Source organism: Pagrus major, chromosome 5 (genome assembly GCF_040436345.1).
Source record: "Pagrus major chromosome 5, Pma_NU_1.0".
Classification (NCBI taxonomy): Eukaryota; Metazoa; Chordata; class Actinopteri; order Spariformes; family Sparidae; genus Pagrus; species Pagrus major.
Window position 1 is genome coordinate 3,776,241 of NC_133219.1, and position 24,286 is coordinate 3,800,526.

Below are 24,286 nucleotides of genomic sequence, written 5' to 3' on the forward strand. Positions count from 1 at the left end.
GTGAGCGGGCATTTTGCTTGGTAAGCGCTATGGAAAGTCAAACTATCTATTGTTAGCAGAGGCAGGAAGCTGTGGGTGGCTGCTGAGGATCCATCAGGCTGCCGAGGGTCAATGTGTGGAAGCATGAACAAAGCTTAGGGTCCTCAGCTACAGTATACACCACTGCACTGTAATAGACAGGAAGAACAATGATGACTCAAGTCAACACAAGACATCCACATCCATTTACTTTAAGTATTACTGTCACTTTCTGGACTGTCAGCTGGCTTCAGCCTTTGCAGTAAAGTGAAGGTTTCTCCATCTGCAGTCTCCTCTTCCTCATGATCTCGGGGCGATCACTCTTGATAAGATTTTCCAGACCCCTGACTGTCCTTGATGAGGTGGGGTCCGATGTTTGTTTGGCTTGCCTGTATATCCGTTTACCAGAATTGTCCCATTGAGACATTGTGTGAGAACAGTTTTTACCTTTTTCTCAGAGTTAAAACTCTTCTATAAGTCAAAAGATAAACCTTGGATAGTTCACCCTTTTCTAACCTAGAAATGCCTTTATCACAATTTACAAAAGCTTATCTTGATACCAATCAGAGGGGCAGCTTTTCATTTATGAAAATGTATTTAAAATATATATCACATTTTTTTAAGTAACTTATTTTGTTATTTTTAATTTGCTGAGCAGAAAAATAGATGTCATTTTAATCTTTTTTAAAGTACTTTAGGAGCTTGTCTTTGTGGCTAGAAATGCTTAGAATACATTATTTGCTCATTTATTCTCCAATGAGACGCATTTTTATCCATAGGTTTAAACTGCAGTAAAACACTGTACAACAATTGGCCTAATCATAGTCTTTGGCTAAATACAATTGACTCACGTGACCTGTCCTTAGGTCCTGCAATGTGCTCATTGTCACCCACCATATTTTATTAGTATTCCTCGTGATTTGAGACAGCCTGGGGAAAGAAGCTGCTTTGGTGTTTGGTGCAAATTCCTAAGATAAAGGTATGTATTAAAATATGATCAGATATGGCATGCTAAGGTAAGCTCACTGAATGACACTACAATACAACAGAAGAAAAAAGCAATTTACAAACACGTGTTCTAGAAAGGGGAAAAAGTCCCTTCTTACTAACTGCTAAAGCTTGTGTAGCCAGTGGGCTTCTGTGTTGTGTTGGCTAGATAGGAAAGCTGAAATTAAATAAACTCAAACTGAAGTTGAAATTAAATAAACTCAAACTGAAGCTGAAATTAAATAAACTCAAACTAAAGCTGAGATTAAATAAACTCAAATTGAAGCTGAAATGAATGGCACGGTGGTGAAGTGTTTAGCACTGTCGTCTTACATCAAGATGGTTCTGATGCCTGGCTTGAGCCTCTCTCTCTGTAGTTTGAATGTTGTCCCCACGCCTGCATGGTTTCCTCCAGGTGCTCCAGTTTCCTCTCACATTCCAAAGACATGCAGGTTAATCGGTGACTCCAAATTGTCCGGTTGTTGTATGTATGAATAACATTTCAGCTTAAACCTGTCCATGGTAGACCCAGTCTCTCACCAAATGTTAACTGGAAATTACTTGTTTTTCTACAAACATTTTTGAAATCAGAAAGAGGACAGACATGGAACACATGGTAATATATATTTCAGAAACATGTAAGGACCTTGGCAGCTGCATAGTTTCGTTATGTTTTTGACAAGCTACATCACATCATTACCTAGAATCATGGCTGTTTGTTGTAAGACTATACTATAAAGGTGACATTTAATCTTGTCCTTTTTATTGATTTTATCAATTTAAATCAATGATGAGTGTAGATTTTAAATACAATAATGTCATGTCAGTCTTCAATGCTAGCTACACTTTCCCCATTCATACCTTTTTATTACATGTTTTGGTAATAAATGATAGTAGATGCAGAAACTTCATAACAGAGATTAGTAAGCTAAGTGAACCCATGCCCTGTCCCTGACAAAGTGAGCAAAAGGAAAAGAAAACTTGCACAGCATCTCTGCCATTAGACTGTTTGCTCAGCAGAAGGTGCACACAGGGAGATAGGTTCTATCTATCAATCTGTTTCACCCCTGACCTCCCACAGTCATTGCAAGGTCCTCGATTAGTCTATATCTACTCATCCGACTATTAGGGAGCACTGTCCAGAAAAAAAGCCAGGCTGACTGAAGCAGGAGGCCCCTGCTGAGCCAGGCCCTCTGTCACTGGGGCCAAGAAATATGGCCTATCTGCTGTTTGTCTCTGGCACAATTTTGTTTTGCAAGTGTGCTGTGGCTACAGGTCAGCGGAGCCCCAGCTTCAGACAAGCTCTGTCTCTGTCTCCCAGATATATTTGTACAATAAATAAAGGGAAAGGGCTAAGGCCTGACTCGTGTTTTGACTTCATCATTTATATTTTGTTCATTTTGTACCCCCACACTGACAACCGTTTTCTGCTGGAGTGGCAGGATCTTTGTGGATAAAAGAAGATAGCGCTGCAATCACTCTGGGTGAAAGCTACAGGAGCATGAGTTTCTATGTTGTGCAAAATTTGAAGATAATTTGTAAGATTTCAGATTCTAAGCTTGTTGATCCTTCGTCGATCAGCTGCCTTCTTATCTCCTGTTAAGAATACAGTAATGAGTCCGATGTCGTTAAGAAAAAAAGTCAACTGAACTATCAAGATACACAGCCTATTGAATATTGCAGTTCCTCAGAAACACAGTTTCCAACAAAAATGTTCTGAAATACAAAAATTCCGCAGAGGCTAAGATGAGGCCAAATCCTGACCATCATTATATTTAATATTTTTTAACCTCAACTTTGTGGTATGGTGCTAATCTTAAATCCGAATTGCAATGTCAATCACCAAATGAAACACTGAAACAAATGTGTAAGGTTAAAATGCAAAACATCTAATAATAAATAGCCACATCATTTCCACTTAAATACATTTATCTCACAAAACCTGCAGCCATTGTTTTCTACGGGTGCCCACACACTGATGCTGACATAGACCCACGTCAACTCGTCAGGATAATGAGTCACTGTCACTGTCCTACTTCATTTACTGATATGCGTCAACTCTCCAGAAAAGCAGTAATTTTGGCACTTTTGGACCAACACGTCCAGCATTAATCGATGCACTGCAACCTAGCCAGTGTGTGTTGAACTTCTGATGACAGACAACTCATCTGTCCCCCACTGTGTGTGGACATCCAGTCTGACTTGTGTTGCTTAATAATCATCAGTCGAAAAATTGTCATCGCTTCTAAACCCAAAATATTTTTCCAGTTTACAGCTAGTCTGCTATGTCATGATGCCTTCCTACCCCCTGCAACAGCTTTTAGTTCACTTTTTTTCCCAAAAAACTCAACCATATCAGTAGACAAGCTTGTAAGAATTTATGTGTTGTTTTAATCAGGAGAAATTTAATTCTGAGTAAACAGTAATATTTTTATTGTCAAGCGCACAACAAAGATGAGAAATGTTAGTCTTTGGTGATTAGGCCCATGATGATTTCGTCATATCTTAAAGAAATAGTCGAGAGTAGTACTGGGATCCCCCTGATAGAGTCCAGACAATGTTGATGGGATGAAGAGAGTGCCTGAAGATCTGGGTGTGATGAGGCGTGGACTCAACCTCAGCACCAGATATGATGAACTGGAGGTGAATAGGGAGGAGGAGGAGGGTCGCAACAAATTTGCACTGAAATTACAGCTGATAACAGCAGAGAGGAGAACGATTTAAAGTTTGAGAGCATCAATATTATTGGCTGATTGAAATTGTGGCAAAATATGGCTGGTTCAGCTGAAAGAGTGAACACCCATATTTTACATAGAATTGCGAATGAACGAGCATAAAGATAAGTTTAGTGTTCCTAATTGAATTTTAGCTGACCTTCATTAGATGGACAGAAAAGAAAAGCTTGGTTTACATTCTCCATAAAATTGCCACTTAAACAATCTATTCTGCCTTCCATAGATGTGAAAAGACTTACAAATCAGATTCCATAATAAAAGCAGGAAAAATGCAGTTCAACTCAAAAATTCCTCATTGAAAGCTCAGCCACGCTTTCTCAACAGTTATGTAGGAGGATTTTTTCTCATGCCAAAAACACAATAGTATTCATATGTTTGGATATTTTTGTATTTAAATTTATTTCAAACAAAATACAGATACAATATAAGTAAACTAATGTACTAATATAGATACTGTCAAAATCAGACGTTTCATTTACTACTAAAGGTGTAATGTGGAATGTTTTCTTGTAAAGAAGCAAACATTATTTATATAATATTAATATTTCTTGTCATATTGTCAGTGTTTCTCACCAAAATGAATTGTGTGTATCTATGAGGCCTAACATATGTGCTTCGTGTATTTTTGCCCTCATAGAGAGTTTGTCAAACGGATTTTTAAAATACATTTTTTTTGTTACCGCTTTATTTATTTATTTATTTATTTATTTATTTATTTTGTAAAGCGGTCAAGAAAATGAACTGAACTGAACTGAACTGAACATTTTTTTTGTCTGCTTGCAATCAGTCTTCTTCTTCTTCTTCTTTGTCTTTTTCTTCTTCTTCTTCTTCTAAAGCTGTGAAACTCAACAGGGTATAAAATGTATGTATATGTATATAAAATGTGGAGAACAGAAAATGTTTGCATTTAAATCTACTAAACGATGGGAGTTCACTAATGTCAATTTGCTTGAGAATAAGCAGGACAGGTTCATTTGTTCCAAGTAAAACAATTCTGAGTGTAACTGATGCTTTGTTTCTTTCAGAGAAATTCTTCAGGTTACTTATTTATTTGTAGCCCTACAGATTTGGTTTGCAGCAGAAAGACAAGGCATCCATCTTGAAACACATTTTACAACACTGACAATAGACCAACATACTTAAACATGATATAAAATGGTTCCACTAATCAGGACTGAATAGAAAATTAAAAATGAAAAAAAAAAGCTAAAACAAACAGCCACTAGAATAATAAGGTGAAATTACAAAAGTCATTGCTTCTATGGTATCTGTGCAATTGTTGCTTCATCTGAGCAATAGCTGCTGGAACATAACTATTTTCATACTGCCTTGTTCTACTCCATTGGACTATAAACCTCTGTCCAGAGGGAACAAGATGAAATTCTCTGTGCAAAGGGTGGGAGTCATCTTCTGTAACTGTCTGGATTACATGGACACTTGGTTAAACTGTGACTCACCAATCAGCCAACAGGACCACTGATAAGTCGGTGTCATTTACTCTGGGGATGCTGTGGAAATGTCCCCACCACTTTTTGAAACGGCAGATCTTCTCTTGTGTCTTATTTGTTGGGTTTTACGGTTATGTGTCATGGTTGGTGAAGCTAACTCGTGAACTCTTATGATCGCTCTGCTTCTTGAACGTTAAAATGCGCAGCATCAAAACAACGATTTATTCATTTATTGATTGATGTTTTTATTATTATTATTATTATTATTATTATTATTATTATTATTATTATGTGTTATTATCCACTCTGGCCTCATACCATCTCCCCATAAGACTGTTTAATAAGTTTTTCATATTTTGTCCCCACCACATTTCAACACTTAGTGATGTCCTTGAGAGCACTTTGATTCAGAGAGTGTCTGTTAGTTTTTTTTTTAGTTTTTCAGCAGTTTATGTCCATTCTATGCAATGTCCAGTTATCAGGTTTTGACCTTCGAGTGTCATCCTGTACGACCCTGCCTGACTTCCCAGCATAGTACATAGGCGCTCTCATTTGCCAGGCGTGACTGTAAAATATTAGGTACATGACCTCCAGGGTTGATTAATGTTTCCGCAAAACAAGTCATGTGACACAGTCGGTTGACAGCCTATATTACACTATAACTATTTTTGCTACTATTAATGTTAGAATTTTTCTGAATTACCCAAAACTATACACAAAACCTCACTTGTAAAATAAATCTGTCCCAGACCTGCTCAAATTGTAATTTAAGGCTGATTGACATTTTGGGGGTTTTTGTTTGTTGTTTTTTTTGGCTGACTCATTTTGACAGAAATGATATTCCATTTGAATCACCTCATATGATGGAGAACCTTACCAAATACCACTGATACCATGATTGGCCTTAGCAATGAAAATATTTTCTAATCCTCAAGAAAGGCCTGTCTTCCAAATGGGATACACAGTCACAACCTTTATATTTAACTAATTGGTTCATTTATGCCACAGGGGAGAGCTGTGTGAACATGTGAGAGCACCAGGGCTCCATGTTCCACAATAAGAGAAGAAGAATAGTGAGATTTAGCACTAAACAGCTTGCATTCAGTGTCCCCGAGTCTGTCCTTGACCAAGCCAGGGCACAACCACAACAAACCACTTAGAAAAGGGAAATTAAATAGAACAACTACAATAGCATGGAGAGAAAGCAGACATGGCAGGGGTTTTCCTCTCTGTCATCCTACAAGGTCAAAACAAAAAACCCTAATCTATCTCTCTGATCCCTATAACACAGCTTCTTAAAATTTACTTAAGAAAATGAATTCAGCCTATCAACTGACCTGCATTAGCATTGCAATATTGAAGAGGATAATAAATCATAGCTGTTTACTTGTCTGATTGACTCATGCCCCCTGCTGGTGCATTTAAACCACTGACTGACACTCTGGTCTCTTTTTTTAAATCACTGCCCCACGAGGTATTACAAATCCATGAAATATACAGGTTTAACATTTGTACAACATGTAAAGACAGAAGATAATTAATTAAATATAATTATTATTGGTACTCACTACTTATTTGCAATTTGCTTACTTGCCAATAGCAGACACCCGTAGAAGACTCTCAAGAAGACAATATGTAAGTAAGCAAGTTACATTTTCAAAGAACCATTAATTAACTGCTGTTCTGAAGAGAACCTAATCTTGCACAGGTAGCAGACAGCAACCAAGACTAACATATTAGTGCGTCCACAACAGCCTCCATTCATCCTTTTCCCATTTTAGGATGTCCAGCAGATATTGGAAACCTCCATTTAGACAATATAATTACAAAGTCTGATCTTTAGGGAAATGTATTGGCATAATAACCAGTGAGCAATAACCACCATCGGTGATGCCAGTTGAAGTTGAATTAACTAAAATTAATTCTTAAACAGCTGAAATTGTTGACTAAAAAATATGCATAAACAATGTTACCAGCTAAAAGTGGGGGCGCCAACATCTGCCACTCCAGGTGTAGTAGTAAGACTATAAACTTGACCATATGTGACTAATCAAAAAAATCGGAAAATGTATAGGATTAAATAGGTGATAGTGTAAAATAACATCCATTTTGAGGTCAATATATATGAAGACCTTTGGAACATGATACTGAGTGTCAACAAAGAGGTCCTTCAATTAATCTCACAAGCCTGTGGAGGAACCTACAAGTACTTGTCTTAGCATACTGTTTCTGCAGTGAGTATAAAAAAATACTGAACTGAAACTGCAACTTTGTAATGTCACTGCCAAATAAACTTTACCGAAAGACATTGACAAGAGTGTTTAAGTTATGTTTCATATCCTGGGAGTTCACAAAGTTGTTTCACCACCATCCATAATTTATTAAAAACGTTTTTGCAGCTGTGAGCTGCAACTGCATTTCCTTTGAGCATTGCAGATGCAACATTAATATGCTGCTTACATGTTAAGGCATGTTAATAATGAAACCATTATATTATGCAGCCTACATAACTGTATAATAACAATAACATAAAAATGCACATACTGCCTTGTGACGTTTTTTACTTTTAATAGCTGATGTACATTTAGCTAATAATCCGTCTAACCCTTTCTCACTCCCTATTTGTCAGCTATGGCAGCTTGGTCAGAAGCCTTGAGTTTCAAACTATGATGCTGTACTTAATGCTCCGGCATTAGTTTTGCACATGAAGGGCTCAAGTAAGGTCAGAAAGTACTTGCAACTTCCACTAGACTTTCAAAAAAGCTTCTTTACAAAAAGTTCACATATCATGACATATATTGACTTTTGGACTGTTAATGTTGTAAACAGTGGTGGTTTGGTCAGGTGTAGGCACAAAAACTACTTTATTTGGTTTTGGATAACGTGTTTTGTGTTAAAATAACATTCAGTCAAGTCACTTAAGTATCTAAGGTTAGGTCAATTATGTAAGTTAACTAACTGACGCATCATAAATTTAAAACAATCAGTGTTAACAATTGGTCACACATAGGAAAGTCCTGCATATGACCCATCTATCCACACCCCAACAGAGACATTTCTTGCTTTTTAACACTACACCAGGGGGGAGCATTCAGAAATGACGCTGGAGGATAACTACAGCATTAAAGTAGAGGCACAGGGCCACTGACCAGGCTGGCATGTTGGGAAGCACCGTGCAGAGCTGAGGAACAGCAGGGGAGCTCTGGAGGAGGGAGCTGGGGACAGAGCTGGAACTTCTGAAGGAATAAACATCCAATTCTACTGTAACCCGGAGTTTATTTTTCAAACATTTGGTATTAAAAAGTGGATTGATCTTTGCTCTTGCTTCTCAAACTGTCGACAGCAGCGAGCTACAGAGGTGCAGTACATGTTGACTGCTGATTTGAAGAAAAATTTACTACTTCATGAATGTACAGAGAGGAGAAGGGAAAAAGAAGAGAGCTTAGAGGGAAATTACAGACAGAACTGGAGTCTTTGGTGAGTGCTGAGTTTAGTCAGACGCTGAACTGAACGCAAACACACAATCTTGGTTTTGAGGAAAAGTAGTCATTTTACATTGCAGGACATGGCAGTTACCGGTCCACCCCTGCCTTAGTTAGTTTGTTTGTAACTTTGGTGTTTAAATGTATTGATGCACGTTAACCAGACTGAACTGGAGCCCCAGGACAGGTAGCTGACAGGTCAATGTGACCTCTCTCTACCTGTCAGCGAGCCAATCAGTGTTGCACTGAGACACCAGAGGCCCTGTCGAAGCTTTGCAAGCTGGCGCAGTTTTTCTGCTAGTCCTGCATGGTCTGTGGCAAGACTCATTCTGAAGCATCTGGCAGAAGCAGCCTGGGAGTTTCAATCTGAAAACATTTTCCACCAGGACATGAAGGTGGAAAATATCTTGACTGAGGCCTGATCTCCCACACTTGAAGCTGATTGACTTTGGCCTCAGCTGTTTCACAAAGAAGGCCTCATCATACCTATGGTGCCAGTGCTGGACCGACAGTACTGGACTGGTCCCACTACAGTGTGGCAACTGGAAGTGGTCCTTCACGATATGCTGCAAAGGCATGCACAACTGGGATAACAAGATTCCTGAGCAACAAATTCAACATGATTGAGGAGCGCTCTCAAAATTGCCAGGACGTGTTGTGGCTGTGTCTGGCTGTGTCTGGCTGTAGACCCTCAGCAGCATCCCTCTGTGGAAGAGCTCTGGCTTGACCCCTGGCTCACGTGAGCCAGCTGTTAGCCCCCCGGACCCCCTTGTTTGACCAAATTTGCAATATGAAAACTGCAGTCTGCAACATAAGATCACTTCCTTTCCCTTACTTTTAACATGTCTCACAAATCAAAAACAAACAGGCAGTGACTCAGGCAGGCATATGTTTGAGCCCTCGAGGATTCAAAAATGTATCAGCAATTTTCAAGCAATTATCATTTGTGAAATGGAGCCTGTCCTCATCAGAAAAACAACCATATAGGTTGAAAATTAAAGCAGCTTATTGCGACCCATATGAATGTTTGTTGTTAATTATTTCAGCTGCAAAGGAGGAAACGAGGAGAAGGAGTATAAAGATTGAAAAGTCTGTATAAGGAGGAGGTTTAGGGTGGATGGTCAGGTTAAACAAGCACAGGAATTTAATTCAGGAGACCACTGTTCATGTCCAGTGTGAAACCAGAATACAACAGTGATTTTTTTTTAATTTACTAACGTAGTGAAATAACATCACATACACAACGTAATGTAAGTTACCTAGATAATGTAGTTGCTTTTGTAAAGGAAGTTGCAGAAGTGATTTTAAACCTAACCACAATGTTTTCCTAATCCTAACCAAACTGCAACCATAGAACAAAGATCTAGGATCAGCATTGAATTGTACTCACTCATAGATACAAGTCACCTAAATACACCTGTTTTTTTTTCATCAAGATCCATGTATTATTCACTGAGAATTATCAAAAAGGTTGGAACTCATTAGAAATGAAAAATGCCCTATCTCACAATGTTAATGAAAGTGAAAAGAAAATTCCTGGATGTTGCCCTGTATTCAGATCCGCACCAAGTGCAGTAGTTAATGAGGTTTATTCTGGGCAGAGACCCATCCTCCATCCAGTTTTCTTTCTTTTCTCAGTAGTTTTCGTGTAATCCTGCTGACAAACCAAACAACCAACAAACAAAATGGACACAGATTTCTTTCTGCACATGTTTATTATATGGAATAATTTAAGAACATTTTTCAGTCACATATTTTACTGTTCACAGACTGTTTAGGAGGGAGCCTGTCTGATGAGGAGGGACTGTCTTTGTCGTGTTTGCCTTTTGTTTATTTATTTATTTATTGTTTTTTGTTTGTTTGTTTGTTTGTTTTTGTCTTTTTGTTTTTTTCCTTTTTTCCTCTTTTGTTTATGTATATGTATGTATATGTGTATGTGTGTATATATGTATATATGTCTATATGTATTTTTTTCTCTCTCCCCCTCTTGCTATCTCTCTCTTTTCTTTCCACCACATAAATATAAACAACTCAATCACAGAAATATGGCAGAGACCCATCCTCCATCCAGTTTTCTTTCTTTTCTCAGTAGTTTTCGTGTAATCCTGCTGACAAACCAAACAACCAACAAACAAAATGGACACAGATTTCTTTCTGCACATGTTTATTATATGGAATAATTTAAGAACATTTTTCAGTCACATATTTTACTGTGGCAGAAATGTCACTGTTATTTTGACTTGATGTATTTATCTGAAGCCATTTACAACCTAAAAATAGCCATTCTTTCATAAATGGGTGCCAAACACAAAGGTACTACGATATTCAGTGAGAAAGTCATTATCAGGGCAGTGAATAACCAAATGAATAACAACACAAAAACCTTATTGTAGAAGTATATGCTGTACAGCATGGGGCACTTGTAAGAGCTGTACAGTATTGATGCAGGGAGTGGGGGTGTGTTTGTGTGTGTTTTTCTTTTTTTTTTCTTTTTTTTTGGGGGGGGGGGGGGTAACATAATAAATCACCACCTCTTCTTGCCCTTGACAAGGTTCCTTATTTTGAACAGCCCCTATTCTTGACAGTGCTCTTCTCAGAACTTGGCTTTTGTGTTCAGTTAACAATAGGAAAACACTGTTAGTTAAGGCTAAATTCAATTGCAACCTTGCTCGCTCTTAAATATATCTCCTGTGTGGTAATCCATCACCATTGGCAGCAACTCTGGAAGGAACCACTTGGTCTGCACAAATTCACATGTGAAACAATTTCTCTGTGCTTAGTGCTTTGAAACATATTGATTGTAAAGGAAATAATAAAACTCATATATAAAACTCAATAATGAAACTCTCAGCTTTATTCAAGAAAAAAGAGCAAATTCAGTTGGTTTTTTTGACACTGTCACTCAGTCTCACTGCTCTGCTGTTTATCAAGGTTCAAGGTGAATTGTTTGTATTATACAACACAGGGATGCAAAATGCAATGCAAGTTAGTGGCCCCTTCATATTACACAAACATAGAACATAGAGTGTGTGTGTGTGTGTGTGTGTGTGTGTGTGTGTGTGTGTGTGTGTGTGTGTGTGTGTGTGTGTGTGTGTCTTTTTTTGTTTTTTGTTTTTTTCCCTTTCTTTCTTCTTTCTTTTATTTTTTTCCCCTCTTTTCTCTTTTCTTCTCTCTTAATACCTCCACTGACACCATTAATATAACTATTATTATAAGTCTTACATTTCGATGCACACATTATTATTATTACTACTACTATTATTATTTTGTATGATTATTATTATTATTATTATTATTATATTTATATTATTTTATTATATTTTCTCTCCCTCTACGCTTGACATTTTTGGGTTTACTTTACTCCCTCCTTTGGAAATTATTTTACTTATCTTTTATTTGTTTATTTATGTATTTTTTTCCTCTCAAAGGCGATGGGATTTGGGGCTAGACAGTGCTGACCTGGGAGAGGGTTTTGGCCTCCTCCTGGCTTCTGGCCCTCTGATGGGCGGCGTAATGCGGTTGACATGGTTGCCCCCTTCCCTACCTCTTACGATAATATACATATACACACATATACATATACATATATATACAAATACATATACATATACATATACACATACATATTTGTCCTCTCCATGTTGGACCACTCACAGACTGTTTAGGAGGGAGCCTGTCTGATGAGGAGGGACTGTCTTTGTCGTGTTTGCCTTTTGTTTATTTATTGTTTTTTGTTTGTTTGTTTGTTTGTTTTTGTCTTTTTGTTTTTTTCCTTTTTTCCTCTTTTGTTTATGTATATGTATGTATATGTGTATGTGTGTATATATGTATATATGTCTATATGTATTTTTTTCTCTCTCCCCCCTCTTGCTATCTCTCTCTTTTCTTTCCACCACATAAATATAAACAACTCAATCACAGAAATAATATAATAATTTATAATATAAAATCGTTTCAAATAAATACATTAAATGGATAACAAAAATCCTGAACAATTAATCACAATAAATGCCAGAGAACTGATCTAATGGCTTGCAATGAAACACTGCACTGTTTGATTCTACACTGTGATTAGGTAGACATCCTTTGCAGTCTTTTTTAAAGATTAAATAAGAGAACAAAAGGAAAGGGACTTAGTTTACACTGATCAAAACTAGTTAGGGATATTGGGATATGGGTGCAAATATGTGCATAGCTATGCAATAAAAGTCAAATGAAATGTGTTTGGGGGTCAAAAAATATTGACAAAACACTAAATAAAAATTGAAATATGCCACATAATAAACAATCAAGTGAAAAACTAAAATATCCCTGACTAATGTTGAGTGATGTATGTTGCTCCTCTACTGTCTAGTTGTATTCTACTCTGTAATGATTGAATCATTTAATAAGTATACAGTGAAAGGAGCATGAAAAGTACAAACACCTGTAGAATGTAATATAAAAAATAAAGAAATGGCAGAGAAATTCTTACAGTGTGTTCCGCTGTTGTTGACTCTGCTCATGTAGTTTGGTGTTTTTTATGAATTTGTTGAAAACAAGAAAAATAGGGAATATCAGCTGCCTCCGTTTTTAATTTAATTAATTAATAAATCTACAAGATCATATATGGATTCATTGAGAGACGTGCAACAGGCTATTAACAGCTTACGTTAATACAGACAATGTTTAACACACCCTTCTCTCAGCACCTGTCTATATTAATGTTTGCAGTCTGAAATAATTTGCTAGTTTGCACACAACTTACAGTCCAAATATTGCCAGAAACCATGCCAAACACTCTATCCAAACCCCCTTCGAATAATCCTTGACCCACACTCCCCTCTGAGAATTTGGAGAGAGATCTTAAAAGTTTTTGCATGCATTTCATAACAACTGAATATAAAACGAACTCCTTTTGGTTTCCTTAAATGGCTTTTCCTCACTAGATAATTGCCAGTCTTATCACTATTTATGTTGAGCATGAATTTATTACATTATGTGTGTGGTGCTGGGACATTTTATTATCTGGACACCAGATGTTGAAGTGTATGCCAGAATCACATTCATTTTCAAGGCCACAGCAGGCTGGTTGGTAATTAGCTGACATAAAAGAGGCTTTTACAAAACCACAGAAATCAGACTGAATGACGAGCAAACATTGAGAGAAAGGAAATTTTACTTTCACAGTGAATGAAATGCTTGTCTATTCCAGCTGTGGTAAGGGGACATGTGTTGGTCCAGTTGCCCCCCAGTTATTATTATGTAGTCAGTGAGGACATTCAACAGTACATTCATAGGACATGACATATGTATGTAACATAGTGATAGTATAGTTAAAAGTTAATAACCATTCCTCTCACACAGCCCATCAGGTCTACTGAGTGCTTGTTTGGTAAGCAGTATGTGGTTGTAGTAGAATTGCATAAGTACCAAAAATTACGTTTCACTTGTTTGTTTTGAAATGTAATCTTGCACGATGGTTTCTAACAATGAAGAGATGGTGAAAGTAATGTCTAGATAGAAGGAAGCATGAACACTTAATTCCTTTTAATTCCACTGTAAAATGAGCACATGCAATGCTTAACACATTGGGTAAGATCAAATTATATTTTTCACCTTAGCACAGCCGCTAAAGATCCGCATGACGTAAAAGTGATAACCAGCTCTTATTGTGAATGTCCATGTGCATCCCAACCAGATTAGCTTTAACAGAAGGACTTAACTTCAGGGTTAACGCTGGGTTTTCAAATGCTGGCTCACTTCTTACCAGGTACATCGCCATAGCAATTAATGTATGGAGCTAAATCAGGGTCAAATGTTTTGTACTTGAAAAAGTAAAATTTGAAACTGAAATTTCAAGTTTTGATCTTGAATTTTGAAAAATACATCAACGTATTCAAAATAAAAATAAATGTACAAAAAGTTTTTTCAAGTTAAAAATAATTATGATCAACTCTGGTAATTCTTTTGAATAAATCATTTATTTTCATTTTTCACTTTCATATGTTTTGATATTTGGGATCCTATTTCTTTCAGTTGCATGTTTTATCTTTTCAGATTCAGATCTAAGTTTTTTTTCAGTTTCAAATCTTTTTTTCAGTTTCAGATCTTTCTTTTTCAGTTTCAAATCTTTTTTTTTCAGTTTCAGACTTTTGACCCTGATCTAGCGTGGGGGGCGTGGCATCAACTCAGAGGGGTGTGGCATCATGACAGACAGCTTAACCAAAAGGCTACAGACCTTCCCCTATCATGTTGCCTTCAGGGAACGTAGGATCTAAAACGATTCGGCTACGCCACATGATTGGCAGTGAAAAAACTGCTGTCAGTGACAAACTTCCATTTGCACACCATGCACGAATATCCTGCACAGCTAAAACTGTTTTAATTTCCAAGGCTGTTTAGATGTGAGATGTGGAAGCTGTTTTAGACAGTACTGAGGACCAATTGTAGTACAGGAGCGACAAAATCACGCCAGATTGTGCACAGACACCCACACTTTAAGTACTGAAATGTCCGATTTCCACGTAGCACTGTGAATGCCTCGCAGTGTCCGCTGGCCATGGCGTCCGGTTCTGCTGGCTCACCTGCTGGACCCAGCACACAGGTGAGAAAAGTAAGGTTGGGAAATCGTGATAAATATCAAAATGAGAGGTCGTTTTGTAACAACATACAATGTTTCTGACATCGTTTAAGTGGTGAATTGTCAAAGCTAGAGGTTAAGCATAGGGCTAACGTTAGCATCGAGTGGCTGCTAACGCAGTTGTAGGCAGTAATGTTAGCCTATGTATTGCGTGAAAAATACTGATACTGCTGTTAATTTGATTAAAGGTAGTGCTGTTTTGTGGTTGCAAGAATATATGGGGTGCTGAAAAAAACACAAAACGACCTCTCATTTTGATATTTATCACGATTTCTCAACCTTACTTTTCTCACCTGTGTGCTGGGTCCAGTGCTACGTGTCGGACATTTCAGTACTTAAAGTGTGGGTGTCTGTGCACAATCTGGCGTGATTTTGTCGCTCCTGTACTACAATTGGTCCTCAGTACTGTCTAAAACAGCTTCCACATCTCACATCTAAACAGCCTTGGAAATTAAAACAGTTTTAGCTGTGCAGGATATTCGTGCATGGTGTGCAAATGGAAGTTTGTCACTGACAGCAGTTTTTTCACTGCCAATCATGTGGCGTAGCCGAATCGTTTTAGATCCTACGTTCCCTGAAGGCAACATGATAGGGGAAGGTCTGTAGCCTTTTGGTTAAGCTGTCTGTCATGATGCCACACCCCTCTGAGTTGATGCCACGCCCACCACGCTAGATCAGGGTCAAAAGTCTGAAACTGAAAAAAAAGGATCTGAAACTGAAAAAAAACTAAGATTTGAATCTGAAAAGATAAAACATGCAACTGAAAGAAATAGGTTCCAAATATCAAAACATATGAAAGTGAAAAATGAAAATAAATGATTTATTCAAAAGAATTACCAGAGTTGATCATAATTATTTTTAACCTGAAAAAACTTTTTGTACATTTATTTTTATTTTGAATACATTGATGTATTTTTCTAAATTTAAGAACAAAACTTGAAATTTCAGTTTCAAATTTTACTTTTTCAAGTACAAAACATTTGACCCTGATTTAGCTCCATATTAATGGTGCACACCTAACCTCCTCTGGAGCAGGTTATGTTGGAGATAACAGATCAACGTTTATAAAAGCACCATCTTTTGACCAATCAGTTCTCTGGAAAATGGCATCATCATTCATAGAAGATCCCATGGAGCTTGGGGTGTGGATCGTCATAGGTGTATTTCCTCCTGTCTTCTTCATTTCGTCATTGTCCTGTTGGCTGTAAGCTATGTCAAAGCCATTTAATTGTGTTTTTCTAAACCGATATCATTATACAACAGAGACAGATTGAAGCACTAAAGCTTGCACAAATGTTTGACACCACAGGGGTTAGAGCTGAAAGAGTGAGGCTAAAACTGCTATTCACACACCATAAGAATACTTCTAAACAACATATAAATTTAACGGAAGACAAATGTAATGATGGGGCAGTGATATTATAAGCCTATTAATTTACACATCTACACAGTCTGTGATTTAAAAATATATATATATCAGCTGTCCTTTCTGCATTTGGCAGCTGCAATTGTGTTTTTTCCAGTCGTTGACTTGTACATGTTTTTGATTGGTCCGATGCAGCAAACACCTCGCCTTCATCCATGGCTGGATGTGGAAACCCTAGGTTGACTTATGGAGTTGATAACCCCCTTGTGTGACAGCGATTGTTGGGGTTAGTGAAGCAAGATAATAAAACATATCCTGACGAACTGGCTTTGTAGTACAGGTCTTTTCCTAAATGTACACAGACAGTGGGTGTGTTTAAACATTAGCGGTCAGTGAGTATGTGTACATGTAGACCTAAAAACTCTACTAAACATGGCCACTAAATTTACATCACACTAACACTTGGGGCTTGACGGAAACGGACAATATAATCTGAGCCAGAACTACATGTGTGTCATCAGTATATAATTAAACCGGGGCTTCCGGGTGTTGCAGCTAATTTTTCCAGCACCTTCAGCCATAATGTTCTTTTATTAAAACTCACTTTTGCATCTTGATCAGTCTATGACTTTTGTGTAGCAAACACATGATCAGAAACACCAAAGGAATCTGTCAAAGTAAAGAGAAGTCAAGACAGCCTCAAAGAAGTAGCGACTAAGACTTCTAATGGTAAATGGACTTGCATTTCTGTAGCGCTTTTTCTAGTCTACTGACCACTCAAAGCGCTTTACAACATTTTCACATTCACCCATTCATACATTGATGGCAGAGGCTGCCACCTGCTCACCAGGAGCAATTTGGGGTATCAGTATCTTGCTCAAAGATACTTCAACATGCAGCCAGGGGATCCAGGGAATCAAACCAGCGACCTTCCAGTTACTGGACAACCCGCTCTAACTCCTAAGCTACAGCCATCCTAAGACGTATAGCATCACATCATTTCAGAGCGCCTCATATTGCCACATATCAGTTGGATTTGAACACACAGTGAAGATGATATTCAGCTGTCAGCTTGCTTAGGTTTTGGCTGTTTATCTTTACTGGGTGTCTATTTGCTGTTGCAAATGAGTTGTAAAAAACTAGACCGGGCTGATCATTATCATTTAGCTGAATTTCAAAGATGAATTAAAAAAGTTGATGAGTTGAAATGGAGGGAAATATCTGGTGTTTAACGTTGATATACCTTGAAACATGAATCAGTATGGAAATGCATAGTATTGTGAAAATGTGGAACAGGTTACGAGTTGGAAAGCAAATGTTTTGGACAATGCAAATCTGTTGCAAGAAACCTAAATATGTTTTATTCTTGGCATTTCAGGCACTGCATCCTGCAGACTTGATGAATAAGAACAACATCCACTGTCAATGCAGGACCCATGCTCTGATTTTATTATAATGTATCAGTCCTTGCAACAAAGGTACTGTATGTTGAAATCTGAAACCTGTTCTACCCTGATGTTTAGTTTAGCATCTCTGGTGCTATGATTCTGTCACTGCCTGACAAAAATACGTGTCTAGTAACAACTGGTTCTCGTTGCCGATTGCTGCCAAAAAAGAAAGCTCCACACCAGGCTTTCTTTCATATCTTGTTATTACTGTTTCACAAGGTGTTGGATGTCATGTTTGCTCCTCTGCTGCATTGTTCTTTTCCCCCCCAAAAAATGCAGAATTAATTGCCTGCCTCCATCAAAAAGCAGATACCAGGCCAGTCTTTTTGGCCAATTTTCTCTGTTCCTATGAGCTGGATCACTGTTGTGTTATGTTAACTGGTGACAATCACAAAGTCGTCTTATTGGATTTTGGATGGATTATTTGTATGGCTATGTCATGGATTGGTCATTGACATAGAGTGGAAGTAGACATAAAACACATAGGGAGAGAGCACTTTCAGGAGCACTGAGCAAATGGCAGCAGAGGCATCAGAGAAATGTGAGGGAACAAGGTTATCCCCCTCTGGAAGTGTGTCAGTTGGCGAGGGGTGAGGAATGGCGGGGCTGTTCTCCCGTTATCGGCGTCGAGGTCGCAGTGGGTCAGGGTCAAGGGGAACAAGATGAGAGGGAGAGGAAAGGGAGGAGGGGCAGAGGAGGCGGGGGAGTGTGGAGGGAGGAGGACCACACCTGGTGAAGGCACACTTCAGGAGAATGGTGAAGCGCACGCCAAAGTGGAAGAGTTTAGGCAGAGCTGCACAGCCAGTTCTAGCCTTGACATGTGTCCTGACTGACGTAAATACAGTAGGCCAAAACCAAACTAATGTGTGTTCATACACTGGAGGATGGTGCTTCATCCACAGAGTAGAATGTTGTGATGAACATCTTAAAGTGGAAACAGACAACTTTTTTCGCCCTAGTGTTTTCCATGTGGTATTATTGTTAGTGCCGCTGCCAATATATATAAATATATATATATATATATATATATATATACATATATATATAGACATTCATATTCATCTATAATGGAGTCAGCCTTCAATTTCCTGGGAGATTTGGTGCCCGGTGGCAGACAAAATTTCACAGTGAAAGGGAACCAATCTAAACGCAATGGTTTCATTTTTCCATATCCATTGCACATTGTGCAATCAAAAAATGTTTTTCATAATGTTAAATATTTGATTTAACTGTATAGAAAAACATTGTAAGAATGATGTTCTATATGGATTCATGATTCAAAAATATAGATTATTATTATTATCATAATACAGCTTCAATCCAACTGGTACAGTCCTTCAACATTACATATCATCTTCACCAAAGTTAAACATAAAGACATTGCATGCACAGACACACTGTCATGTATTTTCATTATGTAGTACAAAATATTCTTCAAACATCTCAACTGGTTGAACCAGCACCTTTGGACAACAGTTTTGATGTCATGTTGTTCCATTAGTGAGACTCAAGTGACGCAGAACATTTCCTTGTGAAACAAGGTCATTAGTTGAAATAGCAAGCAATAGTATTGACACAGTGCTTCTCAGCATGCAGAGAAAATGAGTAAACACGAACCATTAGAGTATAAATGTCATTAAAAGCAGCACATTTTGCTTCCTTGTTACAATGCAGTTATATAGGCTTATCTGACAGCAGCTATTTTTGAACAATTATGGAAACTTTCCTTGGTGGGGTGTGCAAAGATGCCCCAAAATCCATGAATTGACAATCAGCATCCTAAGAGCTTTGCCTTTACAAGCTATGTTGTCGCGAAATCAAACCAGGAAGACAAACATGGATGCTGCAGAAAGGACAATATCATTTGTTCATTTCTACCTAGAAAAAGTTTGCTTTTCTCAATCCAATCATTAACTGGGACTGTCTGTTTTATAACTTTGATATTTCACCGGTTAGTTACCCAACCCATTAGTCTCTCAATGAGTGACACCCAAACCTAACTATGAAGACTACAAATAGAAGACAACCCATAGGGTCTCTGAGAGGTTGAAATATGAGCCAAACACGATGTGGTGAGAAAGGACAGCAGCAACCTTGCACCACAGCGTCAGGACAGAAAAAGAGAGACCAAAAGCCAGGGATTGTGAGTCCAAATTTAATCTTTTGACATTCTAAACCAGGAGTGCAAAGACAGGTTTGGCAAAGTCACCACCAAACAGCGGACTGCTCAGAGAGAAAAGGCAATTGGCAAGCTGGTACAAATGTGATGACATGTCTTACGCCGAAGTGTCTAATAGGTTTGCCAATCCACTAGAGGACAGCGTGCAAGTGTACATGCATGTAAGAAAGTGCAGTACCAGCAAGGGGCAATAATGACAAGGGCACAGGACAACATATAAAGATCCAGAGGGGGGAGGTCTGGGTTGATGGGAGGAAAGGTCACAGAACTTTCAACCAGAGGACCAGGGTTTCAATCCCATGTGAAGCCAATTAGAGTACTAGTTATTTTTAGCCAAACCATGATCTTTTCCTAAACCTACCCAAGTGGTTTTGATGCCTTTCATTTGAAAGTGTTACCAGACGTGCATATTTAAAATTGCTAAAGTGACCACGGAATGACAACATTGTTTTCATGGGTAGGTGAGGCTAAACGGGACAGTGACCAGCAGGTCTATTACACGGTTTGGCATGATACCGGGTTGGTGGGAAGAGGTGAGACAGAGGCTAGCCAGCTTCTGCAGAGCTGAGCGTACGCAGTTTGTGCAAGCTTGGTGCAGGGACTGGAGGTGATAGCCTCCACTACAAGAGGAGAAAGGCAATTACTGCTGAATTAACATGTTGTTAGCTGGCACTATAATTATACCCACTGATAAGCCTACATTCAGGAAACACCTGGTGTTACTCACAGCTGGAGAATGTGTGATCCTCACAGTATAACTGTAAGTTACAGACTTCTAAAGTGCTGCAGCTAGCATTCACCGGGACTGAGCTACTTGTTGATGTTCAGTTAATACCTTCAAACAGCAGCCTGGCAGCTCACTACACCACAATGTCTTGTTGTCTTTTTCTACACAGAAGGTGTGATGGGTGAGCGTGGATGCTTTGAAGTAGTTAAAGGCACCTTTGACTGAAGTGAGCTGAGTAACGGAAAGAATGTGAAGATGCACAAATTACCTTCGCTAATGAGTGATTCGTCTAATAATCAAATTATATTTCAATGAGAAACATGCAGAGCAACTGAGAACATTTTTCAAGTAACTTGTCCAACACTTGTTGTGATGATGATTTAATGTGAGTGTGCCTTCACTGACTGTTCACCATGTGAAATAACTATAATAATACACTATGCAAACTGATGTATAAAGACATTTTGAAAAGTAATGTAAATTCTTAGTCCCAGGTTGTCAAATACCAAAGCTTTGTCACACACACTGGCTGGGTAGGTTTAGGCACCAAAAGTAATTGGTTTGGTTCAGAAAAAGATTGACTTTTGGTTTCACACAGGACACAAACAGTGGTGCTCCTTAGACTATGTTGACTAAGTACTTATGTGAATGAATGGCAGTTGCTTCTAGTGTCTTATATTACATTGGACTGAAATAAAAGCTGATGTGTCTCAGATAGACAGTATGCGACACCGAGGAGTGTGACAAAATGTTGGTATTAGATAACCTGGGAATGAGGATGGGCTGCAACACCGCATTGATTTCTGATGTTTGCATTTCTATTACATCCATCATTGTGATCAAAGCAATGGTCAAAATGTAAGTTTGAGGTCTTATCACTGTGTATGAAACATCTATGTGTTTCATCAAAGAGACAGAGGATGTTGAACTTTAGGTACAGATAACATAACTCCAGTGGTTGGCGTCTGTGAAGGGCAGCGTCAGATGCTTTGTGCCAAGGTGAGACCAGAAACACATCAGGCAAATAAACACCCTTCACACTGATAATCGCATGCCTGTTCTGCCATCTCCCAGCAGATAGTGAGGCTCAGGCCGTGCACTCTTATATAATCATGGATAAAATCCACCCCCTCCCCAGCCCCAGCCCGTCGGTGATGTTGTTGTGCCCAGGGGGAACTGCAGCCTTGACTGACTCTGATCTGATTAGAGGCTAGTTGGGGGGATGCAAGGGTTAGGACGCCTGTCAAAAGCCACTCGGTCAGCCTTGAGCAGATAAAGTGATGCCTCCTGGACCTCCGGCACGCTGCACTCATGATGCAATCAGCAGCCCCACTGTCAGCCATCACTCACTGACATGATAATTGTGAGTGTGTGTAGGTTGACTGGGTTTAGGCTTAGGTTGATATATCATTTTAGCAATGCACAAGGCATTATATTAAAGCAGATTTTTTATTTTTTTTTTACTGGTGATCCATTTCCTACGTTTAATCTAAATTGTTTTTTCTCCTCTGATTATGACTTCAGAATTGGTGGAAAAGAAAATTTTGCCAGGATAATCTTTCTAAGTTCCTTACCGTTTTTTCCCATCTGTGAAAACATGAAAAAAAAAAAAAATGCCAGAGAAAAGAAAATTTCATGCATAAAAACCAGTAAAAAAATGTTTTTCTCCTGATACATTTTTTTTCACTCAGTTTCACACATGAAAAAACAATTCTCCTGAAAAAAAAGAAAGAAAAAACGAATTAACTGTTTTAAACATGAATTGGGAAAAACTTATTTGCCATGTATTTTGATGTTTTTTTTTTGTTCCCAACAGGCTCATTACTTGGTATCGATGCTTACAGCTTTCTCAAAAGCTTCAAAACATTAACATTTAGGCTGAATTCATATCAAATCAGGCGGTGTGGTGAAAACACAGGTTTTCCCATTCATTTTAATAACAGTATTCTGTTTTGGCGTTGGGGTTCATGAGTATTCACTCAGTTTGGTTTTGTACGCCAGTTTCAAACACATCTGAGGGTGCTGACGATCACTGTAGGACCAGCATGCCTAACCTTCTGTGGCAGAGACATGACTGCAGATCATAAGCAAAGTAGAACGTGTCAGTAACGAGGCATGTTATTTAGGATGGGTAAATGCTACGGAGGGAACACAACAGACATTTCTCTGTGTAGTGTGATGTTTCACTTGTGATCACTAAGTTCGGTCTTGTCACCCACTTTAAAACACACAGTAATGATCTGCCTCATCCTGGTTGTTTACTGTTATATTTAACCCGTCAATGAGGACAAATGATCACTAGTAGGACCAGCATGCTAAGTAGCACAACAACATAGCAGCTTCACCTTTCAGCAGACTGATCAGCGGGGTTCCCAACATGTCACACACACGGACCATGGAGTGACACTCCCACACCGCTGCACAAGCCTGTGGCTTGCACCACCTGATTTGATCTGAATGTACGCTTGGGGTTTAGGGTTAACCCTCTCTCTATGTGGTCTAGGGCTGCACCTAACGATCATGTTCTTATCTTTTAATCTAACAACTATTTATTCGATTGGTCTATTAATCTGGCTCATGGCTAAATACTTGATTAAAATAACTATTAATTTACTCAAAATAAATATCTAATTAACTTAATTAATATTACAATATTTTATTATATCATCTAAACACCATTAACTGATGAACTGTTTCGAGAAAGACGTCACCTGATTGGCTGTTGTTATAGCTATGCGTTGATGATGATGGTGTATCTTGAGTCATCAATGCATCCAGAATGTTGTGTGCAGTCACTGTACGCAGCTGGTGTTGGTCAAGAAATAGCTCCATAGTCTATAGCACGTGTGTAAGCGGCTAGTAACAGAAGTTTAAATCACTCACCACAGTAATAAAGTGATATCTGTGTGTGTAGTAATAGTTTCCCAGCATGTGTATTGATGTTATCATTAAAAACATTTCAAATAAAAAATCTAATCTGAAAGCAAAGACAGTGATATTTAATGAATGCTATTAATCTTACATGCCAGTGTCGGTGAAGGAAGCTTTGATAAATTGTAGCCTTGATCCTGGACTGTGAGTGAAAACCATCTGATACACTGCGTCTTTACTTTCATTTAAAACAGCCTGTTCTTTCACTAATTGTAGATATTTGTACTGCATGTTTGTGTGGGTGATATGATCATCCCTCTATAGACGTGCCATTTGTAAATTTATACCTTTTTTGTGGCACTTAACCTACATAGGATATCTCTGGAGTTTGCATCTGTCACAG

The 24,286-nt window shown here is 38.3% G+C and overlaps 1 protein-coding gene across 2 annotated transcripts in view; it reads right to left on the reverse strand.

The window, feature by feature from the left end:
- nr5a1a (nuclear receptor subfamily 5, group A, member 1a) overlaps positions 1-24,286 on the reverse strand; it is a 55,137-nt gene that overhangs the window by 24,250 nt on the left and 6,601 nt on the right. The window contains exon 1 of one of the 2 annotated variants that reach the window (XM_073466940.1): positions 2,802-2,810. The exons of the other annotated variant lie outside the window; for it this stretch is intronic. The gene's annotated coding sequence lies outside the window, so the exon portion shown is untranslated. Of the gene's footprint in view, positions 1-2,801; positions 2,811-24,286 lie in introns of those variants that run through there. 2 annotated transcript variants of the gene reach the window in all.